Below are 12,590 nucleotides of genomic sequence, written 5' to 3'. Positions count from 1 at the left end.
TGTTTCCACGATGCAAAACCTGATATGCTTCTTTTGTGTCTGAACCTCTTCAGTCCCTTTTTTTCGAATTTAACAAGAAATTTCGCACTGATCCGTTGTTCTTTCATAAAACAATCATCAGAGATTTTTATGTTGTGTGACGACCGAAGGCACATCGGTATACCAAAGAAGTTGCTACAAGCAACGGCTTAGCGCAGACTCGCGAAGCTTAATCTGTTTGTGGATAAGCCTATAGATTATATTGTTCGCCCGATCAAATTTCCACGATGTTATTGCTATGACAGTAGGGAAAATAATTCTACCACCTGTTTGGTACATGTTTGCCAGCATCGTGGTATTGTTTCCACGCTACTATGGCTTCTATGCATCTTTTAGCGCATAAACCACTTCAATCCCTTTTTTTCGAATTCAGCGAGAAATTTCTCATTAATCCGTTATTTTTTAGTAACAACATATCCAGACATTTTTAAGTTGTGCGACAGCTGAAAGCACATCGGCATAATAAAGATGTTGCTGCAAGCAATGGCTTATCGCAAACTCGTGAAATTTGATCTTTTTATGGATAAGACCATAGATTGTATTCTTCGCCCGATGAAATTACAACAATGTTGCTGCGATGATAGTGAAAAAATTATTCTACTACTTTTTTGGAAAATGTTTGCCGGCGACATAGTATTGTTTCCACGCTCCTGTGGCTTCTATGCTTCTTTTAGGCTATAAATCACTTCAATTCCTTTTTTCGAATTTAAAGAGAAATTTAGCATTGATGCGCTGTTCTTTAGTAAAACGATCACCAGACATTTTCAAGTTGTGTAACCACCTTTTTGCTAAATGCTTGCCGGCGTCGTAGTATTGTTTCCACGATGCAAAACCTGATATGCTTCTTTTGTGTCTGAACCTCTTCAGTCCCTTTTTTTCGAATTTAACAAGAAATTTCGCACTGATCCGTTGTTCTTTCATAAAACAATCATCAGAGATTTTTATGTTGTGTGACGACCGAAGGCACATCGGTATACCAAAGAAGTTGCTACAAGCAACGGCTTAGCGCAGACTCGCGAAGCTTAATCTGTTTGTGGATAAGCCTATAGATTATATTGTTCGCCCGATCAAATTTCCACGATGTTATTGCTATGACAGTAGGGAAAATAATTCTACCACCTGTTTGGTACATGTTTGCCAGCATCGTGGTATTGTTTCCACGCTACTATGGCTTCTATGCATCTTTTAGCGCATAAACCACTTCAATCCCTTTTTTTCGAATTCAGCGAGAAATTTCTCATTAATCCGTTATTTTTTAGTAACAACATATCCAGACATTTTTAAGTTGTGCGACAGCTGAAAGCACATCGGCATAATAAAGATGTTGCTGCAAGCAATGGCTTATCGCAAACTCGTGAAATTTGATCTTTTTATGGATAAGGCCATAGATTGTATTCTTCGCCCGATGAAATTACAACAATGTTGCTGCGATGATAGTGAAAAAATTATTCTACTACTTTTTTGGAAAATGTTTGCCGGCGACATAGTATTGTTTCCACGCTCCTGTGGCTTCTATGCTTCTTTTAGGCTATAAATCACTTCAATTCCTTTTTTCGAATTTAAAGAGAAATTTAGCATTGATGCGCTGTTCTTTAGTAAAACGATCACCAGACATTTTCAAGTTGTGTAACCACCTTTTTGCTAAATGCTTGCCGGCGTCGTAGTATTGTTTCCACGATGCAAAACCTGATATGCTTCTTTTGTGTCTGAACCTCTTCAGTCCCTTTTTTTCGAATTTAACAAGAAATTTCGCACTGATCCGTTGTTCTTTCATAAAACAATCATCAGAGATTTTTATGTTGTGTGACGACCGAAGGCACATCGGTATACCAAAGAAGTTGCTACAAGCAACGGCTTATCGCAAACTCGTGAAATTTGATCTGTTTATGCATAAGGCCATAGATTGTATTCTTCGCCCGATGAAATTACAACAATGTTGCTGCGATGATAGTGAAAAAATTATTCTACTCCTTTTTTGGAAAATGTTTGCCGGCGACATAGTATTGTTTCCACGCTCCTGTGGCTTCTATGCTTCTTTTAGGCTATAAATCACTTCAATTCCTTTTTTCGAATTTAAAGAGAAATTTAGCATTGATGCGCTGTTCTTTAGTAAAACGATCACCAGACATTTTCAAGTTGTGTAACCACCTTTTTGCTAAATGCTTGCCGGCGTCGTAGTATTGTTTCCACGATGCAAAACCTGATATGCTTCTTTTGTGTCTGAACCTCTTCAGTCCCTTTTTTTCGAATTTAACAAGAAATTTCGCACTGATCCGTTGTTCTTTCATAAAACAATCATCAGAGATTTTTATGTTGTGTGACGACCGAAGGCACATCGGTATACCAAAGAAGTTGCTACAAGCAACGGCTTATCGCAAACTCGTGAAATTTGATCTGTTTATGCATAAGGCCATAGATTGTATTCTTCGCCCGATGAAATTACAACAATGTTGCTGCGATGATAGTGAAAAAATTATTCTACTCCTTTTTTGGAAAATGTTTGCCGGCGACATAGTATTGTTTCCACGCTCCTGTGGCTTCTATGCTTCTTTTAGGCTATAAATCACTTCAATTCCTTTTTTCGAATTTAAAGAGAAATTTAGCATTGATGCGCTGTTCTTTAGTAAAACGATCACCAGACATTTTCAAGTTGTGTAACCACCTTTTTGCTAAATGCTTGCCGGCCTCGTAGTATTGTTTCCACGATCCAATACCTGATATGCTTCTTTTGTGTCTGAACCTCTTCAGTCCCTTTTTTTCGAATTTAACAAGAAATTTCGCACTGATCCGTTGTTCTTTCATAAAACAATCGCCAGACATTTTTATGTTGCGTGACGACCGAAGGCACATGGACATACTATAAGCAGCGGTTTATTATAAACTCGTGAAATTTAATCTGTTTATGGATAAGAATGTACACTGTATTCTTCGCCCGATCAAATTGCCGCAATGTTGTTACTATGACAGTAAAACAAACAATTCTATCACCTGTTTGGTAAATGTTTGACGACGCTATAGTATTGTTTCCACGCTCCTACGCCTTCTATGCTTCTTTCAGCATATGAATCACTTCAGTCCCTTTTTTTTCGGATTTAATAAGAAATTTCGCATTAATGCGTCATTCTTTGGTAAAACGATCACCAGACATTTTTTAGTCGTGTGACAACCGAAGGCACATCGACATACTAAAGAGGTTGCTATATGACAAAAATAGGAAAGAGGTGTTTGCACTTTCGGACGGCTGTACCAGATCCTGGACCCGGCCGTGGTAAGGATTGTTCAACTCGTAAAGGTTTCAGTGTTCCGAGTGATTAGAATCGGTATTTCGATCACAAAGGAGGAGCTTCAAAATGCTCCGGCATTGGCTGGGGGGTGCAGCGCCCATCCAAGTTGGAGTGTCATAAAAAAGAGTTTGAATTGAAACTTTTTGTGTACAAGATTTCAAGGTAAACTTTGTTCTCTTAAATGAAATAATATATATTTTTATGCATCTTTTGATGCACTGTGAAGTGCTGGCAGGCTGAAAAGGATGGGAAATCCCCATTGGGATTGTAACCCAGCGATATGTCCTCTTGCTGTAGAGGATGGCGTTAGAGAAGGCGTACGTGATCATCTTTGGTCATCGACTACTGCGAAAAACCACCCCCTCCCTTTTCTCAAACCCTGAATCTCACAAAAACAAATTATAAGTTTCCGATCTGTCCAGTTTTATCACCAAATTTTCAGGACAAAAGACATAATAAGACGAATATCGTATAAAAGTACCGTTCACGAGCTGCTTAAATACAGTCAATTACTGTACTGTGAAAAATGTGTGGATACTACACCAAATTATTTATTATTTCGTTATTATAAACTCGCGAAATTCGATTTATTTATGGATACGGTTGTGAACCGCATTCTTCGCCCGATCGAATTATCGCAATGTTGCTGCGACGGCAGTAGAAAAATTTATCTCACCAGCTTTTTAAATAGATGGTGTGGCTAAGATGGCTAGATGTGGCAATGTTTTGCTAGGACCTCTTTCATGCATTCATTCACCTCTTTCATAAGTACAACGATGCCAACGATAAGTATCGACAATATCGACGACGATTATAAACAATACACGATCGTAGCGAAGAACTCTGTTGCGTTACGAGTACAAGCATGAAACTCTCTCCATAGAGATATAAAGATAGAGTGCGTGAGCGAGCTGAAAAATGCGATGTTGGAATAGAAAGAGAACGCTGCATAGGGGCGCCTTGTGTTCTTATCTAATAAATATTCAATGGTAAATTTACCCACGGTAAATATAAAATAAACCATGGTGTGCCAAGGAAAAATTCCGTTTATCAGTAAACAGAATAAAATATTACGTCCAAGCTAAGTACGCTAATGTATTTATTAATAATACTAATTTGTAGTAATAAATTTTAAATTTTTGGGAGCGACGTTCGTAAATCTGCATGGAGAAAAAAATACGGGCTTGAATCCAAAGAATCTATATCAAATCGCCAAAATATAAAGTCCCAAAATAAAATATGGTGGTGAATCGATGATAGTGGTGTTGGAAATCTTATTTTCATGGATACGTTTTTAGATAAGACGAAATATCAGACAATTTTGAAGAGTAATTTGAAAGATGATATAAATTAATTAAATTTGCCAAAAATTGATTGCTTCCAACAAGACAACGATCCGAAACATTCGGGAAAAATTCTATTACCGTATAATAGCAAAACACATTAGCATATCCTCCACAAAGTCCTGACCTCAATCCCATTTCTTATTGAGCATTTATGGGACGAGCTGTAAAGGAGATTAAGAACTGCGAAAATTACATCGAAAAAAGAACTGAAGTACAAAACTCGTGAAATATTGCAGAATCTATCGATGTTAATATTACATCAAAGATAGCCTTTTCAATGGAAAACCTTCATTGAGAAGCAATAAAAGCGAAGGGTGGATCGACACTTTTCTGACCCATGATTCACTTCGATTCTAATAAAATCATTCTATCTCAGATGTGTGTTTCTCCAGTTATTCCATATTATTCCATATTTGATGCAATTTCTGTCCTTTTAATATCAGTTCAATATTAAAAATTGTTCAGAAGTGTAAAAGTGGCCTTGGTTTCAGCGCAAATGTATGATTGAATATTCATAAATGCTTTCTTGTTGTAATCAATGTTGTAAGAATATCATTCAAAAAAGTAAAATGCTACTTTGCTATTATTTCGCTACTTCTAGTGTTTCGCGCACTTGAATCTTATTCGAGAAATGCTTGATAAAATGGTGAAAACGGCATCAAAATACATCCAGCGGTTCTCGAGATCAGCCTCAACATGCAGACACTTACCGAGAACTTTACTTTATACTATGTGCAGATATAGATACATATAGAAGTTACGAGCTCTAGCATACTAACATTGCAACCTGACCGGCCCCTCTCGTGGCTCGAAGCTCGGCTCTTAACAATATCCTTCGCCAGTTAGTATGTTATTTGTGAAGAAATCCAAACCAACGGTAGCATGTACATCTAAAATACCGCACCAGACATTAGTACTAAAACGTATTTGGTTACTCGTATGCATTTCTTCGAAACTGTGGGTTTTCTGTAATCCGCGTGTTATGCCCATTGAATATCTTATTATTTATAAATGTACATTCATCTGTCCATACAATTTCTCGAGGCAAATTTGACGAAATCCCGTGCGCCGAACTTCATTTCCTGGATATAAGATATGCATGTCTATTGGGAAAACGGTACGCGCGAAAATTTTGACATTTTGAAATTCTTTGGACAAAACTTTTCCTAGTATCATATTCTTCCGTTATTTCTCTTGTTGAAGCTTGCGGATTAAGCTCAGTGGTAGTTGGTACGCGTAATTATATTTCTCTTAGGTTGTAAAAAAGCTTCGTATTCCCATAAATTATGTTCAGACTTTTAAAAATACGATCGGGATACGCGTTACCGTATATTCTAACACCGTCGACAATATTTTTGTTACAAAACAGGAAACAAGTGAAATACCGCTTCACCGATTTAGATGATTTTTTGATATGTCGTAAAAATCAAAATTCTCAGCTACTTTTTCCTAAACATATAAGCACCGCTCGACCTTAGTTGTAAAATTATATTCATGAAAATATTTTTGACCTTTTTATTCTAATTTGCGTTGGACGTCACTTAGGTTGGGCATGAACATATGTTACAGCGCACTAGGCGGTCCGTGCGACGTTCCTTTCGGCCTGGCCGCCGTGGCCTACCCCTCGTTAAACTGACCTGCATGAACCTAAGGAACCGCCATGTCATATCAACACATTTTTTGTACGTTCCACGTGTTGTTAACGGTAATAAATAAATGTATATTAGATAACTGTAGACTACAGTTATTTCACCTTAACCACCCCTATTATCGTAACTGAAATCAGGAGATCGCCCTGCTCGCGGTGTCGATTCGTATATCCTAACGGGAATTTACGACTCCCTAATTGACGCGCCTAACGGAGACGCGTCTCCCCGTTACTGGACGAACTTAACACCATATATAGTATAAAGTATATTGACTTGATTAACAGATACACGCAGTACATATCGCCGCGGAAAACTTGGTATTCCAAAAGGATAATGCCGCGATCTACACTGCGCAGTCAATGAAGAGGTACTTTTTTTGGGAAAAAGATCGAGGTTCCATAATGGCCAGCAAGGTCAGCCGACTTAAACATAATAGAAAATTGTTGGGGTGAGTTTATGAAAATAGACGAGAATTTCAGAATGTAAATGACATGAAAAATTGCATTGTCGGGGAATAGTGAAAAGTAATGATAAGAGTTATAAAAAATAAACTTAGCAAATAAACAAAACAAAGGGATCAAAGAATCAAAGGAATCAAACTTAAAAATGGACTGGAAGTATTAAAATAAAATACAAGAAAGGTACATCATAGAAACATTCAAGAATTCCAAAAATTTGAATACATGAATTATTCATATTGACGTAACTGGAACATGTTAAATATATATTCGCAAAATATGTACAACTTGCAAATGCAATTAATAATTGGACCGTGTTATGCAAAGACCTACCAGCCCTCAATGATTTAAATTTGTATACATTTAATTTGAAAATTTTTATTTTTAAAAGAAGATAGCTTTATTTCTGTTGAGCAGATTTCCTTCCTCCTTGTTTTAGAATGTTTTTAATAACTTAATTAGTATAATAACTCTATAGTTTTTGTGGGTTGGTGTTATTCGGCAATTTCAATTTTACATCCTAGTAAAAGGTATGAATGACAATGAAGTCGTCTTATCTTTAAATCGTCATAGATATTTTAACAATCTACTAGAACGAGATGTCCTGTTTCCTGTAAATTTTTAAGTTTTGCATCTGATATGGGTTTGCCATTTCGTCGTAATATTGGTAGATCCTTAAAAGTACTCATAATATTAAAATATTCGACACGAGTAACTTTCTTTAGACTTATTATTTCAGGAAAATTGAGAAAAAATCATTTTGCCCCTAACCATAAGGAGGTTTTTTCTTTCCCGTGCTTATTGATTTCATTTATTGCTTGGTAGTTTTAATAATTTTACAATGTAACAGTTTTATGGGTTGGCAATTTTTTACGAAATAAAGATCACACAACATTATGGGATCCATCCAGTGTTTAATTAATTTTTTATCCTTTCGAAGTTTATTAGGTCCCTGCATAATAGCACTTAATTTATATGTATAAGAAAAGACAATATGATTACAAATGATAGATATCCTTGAACTTTTGCATATCCAATTACAATCGTACGCTTTAACTCATACTCGAAAGGTTGTTCGAGCCTAAAGTTCGATTCACCTTCCTTTAATAAATCCCACTTTCATTTTATAACGCTGTTAACTCCGAATCACTAAAATCATACTATTAAACATGATTGATCGTCATTAACGAAAGCTGATACAATGGAATCTTTAACTTGAATTTTGTATCTGGAAAACAAAGTTTCGCTGATCTAAAAAAACGATATCAACGAAGAGGAATCGCAACGAATTAGCAATAAGAAAACAAAAAAGACTATAGGATCGGGAGAAGCAAGGTAGAGGTATGCAGAAGGATACACGAGAATTACCGTGCTTCTGCAACAGCCAGCCGCGGAATGACGCGGACAGAGTGTAGCAATTTCGTGCAATACCGCTGGAATACCGGGCGTTTCGGGAATGCGGATCAGCATTTCCCTGGTCGCCCGCCTTGCTTAGCTACAACTCGGTGCCCTTTTAACAGAAGATGAAGAAGGAAGAAACACAGATGAAAAGAGGCAAAAATGATAACAGAACATACAGTGCTGTGAATAATTAGAAACTCAAATACATTTCTTGTTTTATTTCTTCGATATACCCAAGGAAGCACTGACCATGCCTGGATATGCTAAGCGAAATCGTTTTTGTAAAGGTCGGATTGAACGCTATAGGATATCGGGAAATGTTCTGTGAATTATAGCCTTTGATAACTGAAATACAAATTTTAAACAAGACAACAGCCACTAAAAATATGTGGTTTCAAGATTTCGGAATAGAAATTTGTTATCATGGCAAGCATTGAATCCTGATCCGAACTCGATCGAGAACCTTCTAGGATTCTGGAGAGAGAAAAGAGAATAAAATGCGCGTGAGCGGATATACGAAGCGAAACTTTAAATAAGTTAATAGATGTGTAAAATAAAGGGAAATCAAAACTAGCATTGAATGTATATTTTTTTCTCAGCGAAAAGCTTTCTTTTAAGAGAAAATTAAATTTTTTCAAACTTTGAAAATTGTTGTTTGTGTTATCTTTAATTTTGTGGCATATATAAAAGTATATATATATTACGCATATATACAATATCAGCATATCTGTATACAGATACAGTTTTACTATTATATGTGCAACTTGGTGAGTATATTTTTATGAGGTTAAAGTTAAAATTACTCGATAATTATTTGCTTCTCCATCATCCAATCCTAATACTAATATTTTCTAATATACATACGTATATTATTTTATGTATATCTGGGAACCAATAATATAAAAACAGTTGCAAAAATGTAACGTAATATTCGTTAAATTATTTAAAATTTTTTGGAATACTTTGAACTACGTTAAATTATAACAAAATAACGTTCTCTTTATAATACCATCAACATTTCAAAATAAGAAGACGTCTCGTCGTCACCTTCATTATAATTTTCCTTTTTAACATCTTTTTAGTCACAAGTAAACTAGTATTTTTATGCGCAAACTGCGTTGACTGATGGTAGTGGGTTAACTCGTATTTGCATATTTGCATTTGCACTTTCCTATCCAATCTTTAAACATTGGAAAGAATTTTGCATCGTGTTCGAAAGTACTCTGTCGTATTATATAATCTACGATTCTATAGTAAACCGATATGCTTTATGGCCCGCGACTCGCACGTGAGATATGCTAAGTAAGCCGATACGCTTTGCGATCCGTTCTTTTATCCCGGCCGTACTTCCTCCTTTGTCTTCTTATTTCGCGTTCATTTCTATTGTTCTATTTATTAGTATCGTCAAATCAATATCTACGGTGCTTCTGTCTCGTCTATTTCTTTTTCTTCTTACAAAGTTGGACCAATTTCAAAACTGATGCGTCGCGACGACGAGGAATTTTTTAAACAATTACTTTGGTTTTGAAATGTGTAGTACTTGGCTGGAAAATGGAAATTTACCGGAAGATAGTTCAGAGTTGGATATTAGACCGCGACCAAGGAAAAATAGAAACGTGATAATATTTAATGAAAATGAGATTTCACCGACCTTGGAAGATTATGCAAATGTTTCTGGTGCAACTGTCGAATTCAGTGATTTACTATAAACGTAATTAGATTTTTCCACTTAAAGAAAATAGCCGGTTACCCGGAATAGTGTTTGTTCGAAAGAGCCGATGTACAAAACGTTAGTATTTAGCTGTCATACTGGCACTATAATTATACATATATTAACATAATATATAGCATATAAAAAATCTATATATATAGTTACGATATAATACGTTAAATCATAAACTGTAATTTCATTGTTTCCACGGTAAGCAAATAAATGGTTAGAAAATTTGCGGAGACTACGAAAAGATAGAGCAGGTATCGAACACCGCGTGCCACGGTAGTTCTATGCCGACATCCACCTTTCAGTGACAAAACACTAATCTCTAGCTTTACTATATTCTTAAGTCATTACTTTCTCTCTTATCCTTGCAATACTTCTTTCTCTGTTGTTTTATCTTTCTTCGCTGTCTATGCTATTAAGCCTGCCTTCCTTATAACAGTGTACGTACACACACGTATATATACGTATATTCACATACTTAACAATATCCATACTTACATTACATGCGCAATGTATGTTTGTATTTTACAGACTGCGGCCGAATAACAAAAATACAAAGAAAACAAAAAAGATAAGACGATAGAAAATAACTGGCCAACCTTGATATGGCATTCTATTGTTTCGGAAGAAGAAAAGGTTATATAATAATAAACATAGGTCCGAAAATTGTCCTTTTTCGAGATACAGACACTCTGTTTACAACGCGTCGAAGAAATTGCAAAGCTAAGCGCAAGAGAACATTAGGAAGGCAAAACGTTTCTTGTGAAAGAATACGGCAAATATTACGAGAAAATCTGTTGTATCCTTATCACATCTAGCGAGTACCTTTAGCCACCGGTTTGTCAATACCTTTTCACGAAGCAAAATTTACGCGAGACGCTATTGGCGATTTTAATAACCAACATCTATGGATAAATGAAAATCCACATGCTGTTGATCAATCTAGAGGGCAGCATCAGTTTTAACGTAACGCACTGACTCACGAAAGTATATTTAAAACGTGATATACTTATAAAGGAAATCGACATAGTAAGACAGTTACAGGATAGTAGCCATTTTGAAATTTTTATATGTATATATTGTGCCATATGCATGTTACCTGTGTGTGTGTCCCATATCGACGATACCACGCTGTAATATGTTACCCACCGAATTATTCTTGAATAATCTATTCACAAGGTAGGAGAGTAGCAACGACACCAAAAGTTGAACTTCTCTGGACGACGAGAAGGTTTCGAATTGTCTCCAACGGCCGACACGAGATTTACAAATATTTATTCTTCGCATCTCATACAGGTCTTTTTTCCGAATGCCAAGTGATTGCAATACGTCTTTACTCCACGTTTGATGATGTTAATCAATCGAAGATGTTAACGATTCGAAGTCGCGCACGAAATTAAACTAATCGTTTCTAACGACCAGACTGATTCCTGGCTTGAAGTTGAACGGTAGATGACTCGAACGAGACTGACGATACCATGTTATACTCGACCGAGCGTCCGAAACGGGGGTTCCGAAACACGCAAAAAAAGAACCAATCAGAATACTCGCTAGCAAGGCGCTATTCTCTGTTTTTGTGTGCGCTCGAAGCGCGCAGGATCCTTTGTGCTATCAACGCTAAACGTTATTTTGTTATTTGACCGGTTACGAAATGGTTGTTTTTTTTTTCTGAAGAAATTATGAATTTATTGTAAGAAATAATGCACAACATAACTTTTAAATAATAATAAAATAATCAATTATATTTTCATTTGTATGTCTAATAGAAACAAGAGACGGTAGTCGAATCATCCTCACTTTCAATTTGCTCTCTTTCAGACTTTGAATTTCGTTCGTCTGAACACTCCTCACTTACATTTTGTATATTTCTCACTGGACGTGTAGACATATTCAACTATGAAACAAAATACGAAACCAATGTACCGAATATTATGACATTCGCTCCTTGTCGTGTTTGATTTCTCGTAGGCTTCGATCTATATATTGCGATTAGAGTTATCGAAAAAGGAAAAAGAACAATTCGCGGAATTCAGAGAGATGTATTATCCTCTAAGTATCGTTTGTCTTTCCATTATAAATATATCATTTTTAAATACGTTCGTTGATCAATATACATGGCTTGGGATTATTGGAGACTTTCTTTGGTAGTATCGAACGTTTCTAAAAAATTCACCATAAGCGAGAAAAGTCTATATCTCGGAAAAGTAGTGCTTATACGACCTTTTTTCGTTCTTAAGGACATTAAAATATGATGTTCATATTACTATACTGTATATACACTATACAAAAAGTGTACGGCGCGGAGGGTGCCATAATGTGGTAGTAACAATCTTTTGTGGGTGAAAAGATTTCAAAGATTTCAAAGTCGTCTCCATTTTTGCTAATTACTTGCCCTACTTTCTTATGTTTAGTATAACAGAACGTGTTAGGACGATAAGGACGTTCGAGGATAAACAAAAATGTAGGCAAGAAATTTTACGTTGTAATAGGTGTCCGAAGTAGAAGAAATAGGTTTTTGTTTACATCGTTGGAACATTGGAATCGGCAGGTCGCCAAAGTCTGTATATTTTTATCACCTTGGATTGCTTGTAGCGCGTGTTGGTAGGAGACATAGTAAAAAATGTAAATAACGATTGACATTGCTAAAACATTTTACTATGAAAATGAAATTTTCATTTACTGAGCAAGTATGT

The 12,590-nt window shown here is 35.9% G+C and overlaps 1 protein-coding gene across 3 annotated transcripts in view; it reads right to left on the bottom strand.

The window, feature by feature from the left end:
* LOC132915155 (lachesin-like) overlaps window positions 1–12,590 on the bottom strand; it is a 337,108-nt gene that overhangs the window by 269,712 nt on the left and 54,806 nt on the right. Inside the window, exon 1 of one of the 3 annotated variants that reach the window (XM_060974869.1) lies at window positions 10,997–11,392. The exons of the other annotated variants lie outside the window; for them this stretch is intronic. The gene's annotated coding sequence lies outside the window, so the exon portion shown is untranslated. Of the gene's footprint in view, window positions 1–10,996; window positions 11,393–12,590 lie in introns of those variants that run through there. 3 annotated transcript variants of the gene reach the window in all.

This window comes from Bombus pascuorum, chromosome 16 (genome assembly GCF_905332965.1).
Source record: "Bombus pascuorum chromosome 16, iyBomPasc1.1, whole genome shotgun sequence".
In the NCBI taxonomy this organism is placed as follows: Eukaryota; Metazoa; Arthropoda; class Insecta; order Hymenoptera; family Apidae; genus Bombus; species Bombus pascuorum.
This window is presented reverse-complemented; position numbering and strand designations above follow the sequence as displayed.